Source organism: Mustela erminea, chromosome 11 (genome assembly GCF_009829155.1).
Source record: "Mustela erminea isolate mMusErm1 chromosome 11, mMusErm1.Pri, whole genome shotgun sequence".
Lineage (NCBI taxonomy): Eukaryota > Metazoa > Chordata > Mammalia > Carnivora > Mustelidae > Mustela > Mustela erminea.
Window position 1 is genome coordinate 20,627,544 of NC_045624.1, and position 8,226 is coordinate 20,635,769.

Sequence of the window (8,226 nt, forward strand, 5' to 3'; positions counted from 1 at the left end):
TTCAGTCCATGAATATAACTAAGCTTAATGAGCATGTACATACCTTCATGGAGGAAAAGCCAACAAATGTGCGTGAGGGACAGAGGGTGCTCAGGAGGCACTTTGCCCTCAGAAGGTACGTCGGAGAAGTCAACCATTGATTACACGGCAGTTTCAAGATAGCAAAAATTTTTGCCTTCCTTCTACAGAGGCTGGACCAGTGCTTGGCACACAGCAGGGGTTTGGGTTTTTTGAAAGAAAGAAAGAAGTGAGACAGCAAAGAAGAAAAGGAGGCAGGAAGTCCATACTCTCTCATACAGTGACCCTCAAATTCTCCATTAGAGGTGTAAGGAACAAGAGTTTGAGCCCAAAGGGCAATTTTTCCATTTTGATAATAGAGGCCAAGGTTGTGCCCAGTACCTCCTGGACTGTCACTACCTGAGAAAAGTTGTAGATACTGGAACCCACCTTTCCCCGGAACTACAGCCCTCTTTATGCTGTCGAACCCCAGGCATGTGCGCGTGGGCTGGTACTTTTTAATGCATCATAGACAGCTTTACTATAACAGTAAGGAAGGGAAGGAGCTGAAAACCAGAGCAGAGCAAAAGGATTGTTGAGCTACATCCCAGGACCAACTAAAGCAAGAGGACACAGACCGTGTGGAAGCCAGACAGGACAGCTGTGTGGTTTCTCCAGAAATATTCTGCCGCCTGGAAAAAAAAGCAAGAGAAATGGTATGGCTGAACTTGTCCAAGGTCAGGAATTAGCCAGACGAGTGCAGCACAGGCTCAAGGGGACAGGGAGGGGGTGAGTCAGAATGACCCAGGGTCCAGGCTGCAGAGACAGTGGGGAGAAAGCAGAGGCTTGTGATCTCTGTTATCATTTGGTCCAAGAGTTTTATATTTGGGAATGTATAAGTCATTAATGGGATAGTTTATTTTCTAGCTATTTGGGCCTCAATTATATATATCCCAACTTCCTTTGTCCACCTGAGGAGAAAATGGAATTGAGCTGGGCAGTTGCTATTTGCACTACACACCTTTGGGGGCTGCTTATGCAGCCTGACAGCTCTGTTCCAGGACTCTAGATTGGATGAGCCTCACTTGTGAGAAAAAGACCCAGATGTCACCTCTCTAGTGTAATTTGAAGGGCAAAGGGAAAGCTGCACAGCCTTACTTACCATGTCTTTTGTCAGCCTGCCATAGTGCTTGAAATTTCCCTGTTACTCATTGCTCAGGTTTACTGAACAGAAATTCTAGTAAAGCACAAATTTTACCTGAAGGGAGTCATGCAACTGAGATGGCAGAGAAAACTGAGACTCAGACCAAGCTGGATTCAGATCCCAGCTCTCTATATAGCCGTGTGATACTAGGCAAATTACTTAGAATCCCAAAGACTCTGTATCCTTATTACAAAAATATGAATTCTATCAACCTTGCATTGTCATTATAAGGATGGACTAACTGACACACAGAGAACTAACACAGAGACTGAAACAAGGGGGGGACTCGAGAAATGTTTGTTCTTTTTATCTTTATCGCTATAAAGGTACAGTAGGAAAAGGATATGGACAGGACTAAGGGCAAGGGCAATGAGTTCTAGTTCCTGCCCTTCCATTAATGAGCTATGTGACTTATGGGTTTTGTTGTTGTTGTTGCTGTTGCTGTTTAAGAGAGAGAGAGAGCACTCACGTGAGCTGGCAGGGAGCAGAGGGAGAGAAACCATCTCAAGCAGGCTCCACAGCCAGCATGAAGCCCGACACAAGGCTTGACCCCATGACCCTGAGATCATGATCTGAGCCGAAATCAAGAGTCAGATGCTGAACCAATGAAACTACCCAGGCACCCCAACGTAGGTCCCTTTACTTCTCTGGGTTTCAGTTTCCAGAGGGACTTGAACTAGAATCAGCCATCCAACAAATGTTATCAAGCTTCTGATATGTACCAGATGCTATTCATCTGCTTGCATGATCAATAAATTAATAAATAGGTATGTGAAACAGTGGTAAGTAATAAGTAGATAATTAAAATAGAGTCTTAGGATGGAGAGGTACTGGGAGGTTACTTTAGACTGAGTACTCAGGGAGACCCATGTGAGGAGGTGATTTCTATACTGAGGCCTCGAACGACAAAAGCGGGGGATGAAAGGTGGGAATGCTGTACACGCAGAGGAACAGAAAATGCAAAGGCTTCCCCAAAGAGGCAAAGCTCAGACGGCTTCTAAAGTTCTTTCTAGGTCCAACAGCCATTATCTTGTGTTCTTTATGATTTTTGTGTGTGTCACCAGAATACATCAACTGACAGTTCTTTGATGGGCTGATTACAGTCATGAAGAGGTAGAGAGAGGGTGATCTGGTTAGACTAGTTCTGCTGGGGCCCAACTGAGCAATGGGAAAACTAGAACAAAGACCAGAAAGGAAAAGAGTATGCCCCAAAAAAGCAAAGAAGTAATTGGGTAGAGGGCTAAAAATGGGATTATAGAGACTGTGTGGCCAGCTTCCTCCCAAAGCAGCCATCAGATCCTTATCATAAGACCTGGAGAGACAATGAAAGAAGCTGGATGTTCTCGGGAAGTCCCTTTGCTAACACTAAAGAAAGGTGGAACCAAGTCAAGAAGAAGCTTTCTGGATAAAGAAGGTTTAGGCTGGGAAAATTCTGGTCTCAGATGACAGAATAGAGATAGTCATTCATTTACCCCTCATTTACTTATTTAACCAGTATTTGTTGAAGAAGGCTCACTCTTCTAAGCCTGTTCTAATTGCTGGGCTTACATCCTTGAACAACATTCCAGTGGAGGAGACAGATGTGTACTGAAGAGGCCAAGATCTCAAACCTACACAAATTTAGACCCTTAATTTGCTCTCCATATTGAGTGACAAATCTGTGCCTGGTGCTGGGTTCTATCCTTACTGTTTCTGGACATGCAAACACATATGATACCTTAATAGAGAGGTTTACAGCTCTCAAGCTTTAAGGCTCTCACTAAGTTCCTTTTGTCCTCACACCACCTGACAGGCTCAAAAAGGTAAAGGAGTCTGCTTAGGCTCCCTTCTCTGGAAGATTGTGCTCTGACCTAAATCATCTGCTAGTCTAGTGGTCTTCCAGTTATATCCCTTTCTTACTTAGTACACAACACTCCCCCTGACTTTATATTGGAAGCAAGGGCAGTGACCATGCAGGAGCTGAGAGAATCCATTCCGTTCATGTGTGGCAGCAGCTATTTCTAGTTAACCAAGGCAGCATCTAGTTGGGGGGACTGCAGGGCAATCTTCAGTGTCAGTGCCCCAGGGCAGCAAGAGTGGTGTCTTTGCTGCCTTTGTTTTGTTGCACAGAATATTCTCCCAGCTGTATAATCCATGTATCCTAGGCTTCCTGAAGTTATATGGAACTACCCAGTGCTCCTCTTAATAAATTCTCCCTCTGCTTAAATTAACTGGATTTGACCTCTGTTGCCTAAAACTTAGATCTATGACTGCTACATTCACAAAGCCCACTGTTCCCATTTACCTACAAGATAAGCTAGTCTTTCTACAATTAAAAAAAAAAATCCTTAGCGTCTCAAAACAACAATGCTTCCTATCTTGATCAAACTTCTTGTGCATCAGGTTGGCTGGATTTTCCTAAGAGAAATGTAAAAATATTTTGAACTGAATGAAAATACACTAACTTATTATCAAAATTTGTGGGATGTAGCAAAAGCAGGGTTTAAAAGGAAATTTGTAACACTGAGTGTATGTATTAGAAAAGAAGATAGACCTAGGACACCTGGATAGCTCAATCCGTGGAGCATGGAACTTTTGATCTCGGGTTCATGAGTTCAAGCCCCATGTTCAGCATAGAGATTAATTTTATTTTATTTTTTTTAAAGATTTTGTTTATTTATTTATTTGACAGGCAGAGATCACAAGTAGGCAGAGAGGCAGGCAGAGAGAGAGGAAGGGAAGCAGGTTCCCTGCTGAGCAGAGAGCCCGACGCGGGACTCAATCCCAGGATCCTGAGATCATGACCTGAGCCCAAGGCAGAGGCTTTAACCCACTGAGCCACCCAGGCGCCCCATAATTTTAAAAATAAAATCTTAAAAAAAAAAAGGTGGGAGGCGCCTGGGTGGCTCAGTGGGTTAAGCCTCTGCCTTCGGCTCAGGTCATGATCTCCGGGTCCTGCGATCCAGTCCCACATCGGGCTCTCTGCTCAGCAGGGAGACTGCTTCCTCCTCTCTCTCTCTCTGCTTCTCTGCCTACTTGTGATCTCTCTCTGTCAAATAAATAAATAAAATCTTTAAAAAAAAAAATACCTAAAATCAATTACCAATCTTCCACCTTAGGAAATTAAAGAAAACTGGTAACACAAACCTAAAGAAGCAGAATAAGAGAAATAATAAAATTAAAGCAGAAATCAATGAAACTGAAAACAGGAAACCAGTAGAGAAAAACCAACAAAACCAAAAGCTGGTTCCTTTAAAAGATTAATAATATTAATAAATCTCTAGTCACGCTACCCAAGAAAAAGAGAAAGAAGACACAAATTACTAACTTCAGAAATGAAATAGGGGTTACTCTAATGGTCCCACAGACATCAAACCATAACAAAGGAATATTATGAACAACTCTATTAAACACAAACTTGATTAACTTATATAAAATGGGCCAATTCCTTCAAATATATAATCTACAAAAGCTCATACAAGGAGAACTAGGTATTATGGATAATCCTATTATATCAAAGAAACTGGATGAATAATTAGCAACATTCCAAAAAAGAAAACACCAAATGCAGATGGTTTCACTGCTGAATTTCACCGAACATTTCATAGAGAAATACCAATTCTCTATAATCTCTTCTAGAAAAGAAAAGCCGAGGAAACATTTCCTAACCCATTCTGTAAGATCAGCATTGCGCTAACACTAAAGCTAAACAGAAACATCCCAAGAGGGGCACCTGGCTGGCTCAGTCAGTAGAGCATGTGATCTTGATCTCGGGATTATGATTTCAAGCCCCACACTGGCTGTGAAGACTACTTAAAAATAAAAAAGTTTTTTTAAAAATTCCAAGAAAGGAAAACTACAGACAAGTTATTCCTCATTAACACAGAGGTAAAAACACTCAACAAAATATTAGAAAATCAAATCAAGTAATGTATAAAAAGAATTATACACCATGGCCAAATGGGATTTATTCTAGATATGCGAGGCTGGTTCATCATTCAAAAACCAATTAGTATTATCAACTAACTTTAGTATCAAAAGCTAAAGAAGAAAAATTATATGATCATATCAACAAACACACACACACACACACACAAAAAATTTGCAAAATCCAAAACCCATTCAGAATAGAAACCTTGGGCAAGCTAAGAATAGAAGACAACTTTCTTAACTTAAAAAGAACATCTATGGGGTACCTGGGTGGCTCAGTCATTAAGAGTCTGCCTTTGGCTCAAGTCATGATCCCAGGGTCCTGGGATCGAGCCCTACATTGGGCTTCCTGCCCAGTGGGAAGCCTTCTCCTTTTCCCACTCCCCGGCTTGTGCTCCTGCTCTTGCTGTTTCTCTGCCAAATAAATAAATAAAATCGTAAAAAATAAAAAAAATTAAAAAGAACATTTATAAGCCTTTCCAAGCTATTATTACAGTGAGTAACTAGATGCTTTCCCCCTACAATCAGGAACAGGAAAAGATGTTTCCTCTCACCAATATCACAAAGGACATCACATTTACGTTAGATAGGAGAGGAAGAATTAAAATTACCTTTGGTTGCAGATGACCTGATGGTCTATGATATCTAAAATCCCAAAGAATTGACCCCTGCCCCAATCCCCCCTCCAAAAAAACCCACTCTGGAACTAATAAGCAACTTTAGCAAAGTTTCAGGATACCAGGTTAATATACAGAAGTTGAATGTTTTTCTATATCCCAGCAATGCACAACTGGAATTTCTGTGAGATTAAAAACACAATATGACCCATAAGCACCAAAAAATTCTGAAATACTTAGGCTTAAATCTAACAAAATAAGTATAGAACCTATATGAGGAAAATTATGTAATTCTGATGAAGTAAATAAAAAATCTAAATAAATGGTAAAATATTCTAATTTCCTGGGTAGAAAGACTCCATATTGTTAAGATGTCAATTTTTCCCAACTTGATCACAGACTTGACACAATCCTAATCAAAATCTCAACAAGTTATTTTGTGGATATCAACAAAGTGATAATCAACAAAATGATGCTAAAGCTTATACCAGAAGCCTAAAGACACAAAAGAGCCAATATGATACTAAAGAAAAACAATGTCAAAAGACTGTCATTACCTGACTTCAAGGTTACTCTAAAGGTACAGTTATTAAGAAAGCTTGGTACTGCAGAAGAAATAAACAGATCAATGGAATATAAGAGTCCAGAAATAGACCCACACAAATATAGGTCCCTGGTCTTTAACAAAGGAACAAAGGAAATTCAATGAAGAAACAATAGTCTTCAACAAATGGTATTGGAAAAATTGGACATTCTTATGCAAAAATTTAATCTAGATATAGACTTTCTACTTTTCACAAGTTAATTGAAAGTGGATAATAAAACATAAACATAAAAGGCAAAACTATAAAACTTTTAGAAGATGACATAGAAGAAAATCTAGATGACCTTGGATTTGGAATTGAATTTTCACATACAACACCAAAAGGGCAATAGATGAAAGGGAAAAAAATCACAAGCTGGTCTTTATCAAAATTAATAACTTCTAATCTGCAAAAGACACTGTTAAGAGATGAAAGGACAAGCCACAGACAAGAAGAATATATATGTAGAACACCATCTGATAGAGGCTTTGTATCCCAAATAGAAAATGTGCTCTTAAAACTCAACAATAAGAAAATAACCCAATTTAAAAATGGGTGAAAAATACAAACAAGGTTTTTCACAGAACTAGAACAAATAATCCTAAAATTCGTATGCAACCACAAAAGACCCCAAATAGCCAAAATAATCTTAAAAGAGAAAAAAAAACTGGAGGTATCACAATTCCAGATTTCAAGTTATATTACAAAGCTGTAGTAAGCCAAACAGTATGGTACTGGCAAAAAATACTCACATAGATCCAGAACAGAAAGAACAGAACAGAACAGAAAGAATGGAACAGAACAGAAAGCCCAGAAACAAGCCAATTTTAATCTTTGACAAAAGAGGCAAGAATATACAATAGGAAAAAGTCTCTTCAACAAATGGTGCTGGGAAAACCAGACAGGAAAATGCAAAAGAATGAAACTGGACCACCTTCTTATACCATTTGCAAAAATAAGCTCAAAATGAATGAAAGACCTGAATAATGTAAAGAATTGTTGAATCACTATACTGTACACCTAAAACTAATATAAGACTGTATATTAACTATACCAGAATTAAGATAACTTGATTTTAAAAATGAAAGAAAGACAGAAAGAAGGAAAGTTCTAAACAGAGATCTCACCAAAGAAGATACACAGATGACAAACAAGTATATGAATAGATATTGAACACCATATGTCACTAGGGAACACAAGTTAAAACAACAATGAGGGGGCACCTGGGTGGCTCAGTGGGTTAAGCCTCTGCCTTTGGCTCAGGTCGTGATCTCAGGGTCTTGGGATCGAGCCCCTCATTGGGCTCTCTGCTTGGCAGAGAGCCTGCTTCCCCCTCTCTCTCTCTTCCTGCCTCTCTGCCTACTTGTGATCTGTATCTCTGTTAAATAAATAAAAAATCTTTAAAACAACAACAACCACGAGATACCACTAAATACCTATTAGAATCACTACTATGTAAAGGAAACTTAACAACACCCCATGCTGAAGAGGATGCAAAGCAACAAGAACTTCCAGTCATTGTTGTTGGGAATACCACAGGGTACAGCCACTTTGAGCGACAGTTCAGCAATTTCTTTTTTTTTTTAAGATTTTATTATTTATTTGATAGAGAACACAGGTAGGCAGAGAGGCAGGCAGAGAGAAAGGGGGAAGCAGGCTCCCTGCTGAGTAGAGAACCCAATGCAGGGCTCAATCCCAGGACCCTGGGATTATGAGATCATGACCAGAGCAAAAGGCAGAGGCTTAACCCACTGAGCCACCCAGGCACCCCTAGTTTGGCAATTTCTTATGAAGCTAAACATAGTTTTACCACACTATCTAGCAAGTACACTTCTATGTATTCACCCAATTAAAATGAAAACTTACACCCACACAAAATCTGCACGAGAATGATTATGGCAGCCTTATTCACAAT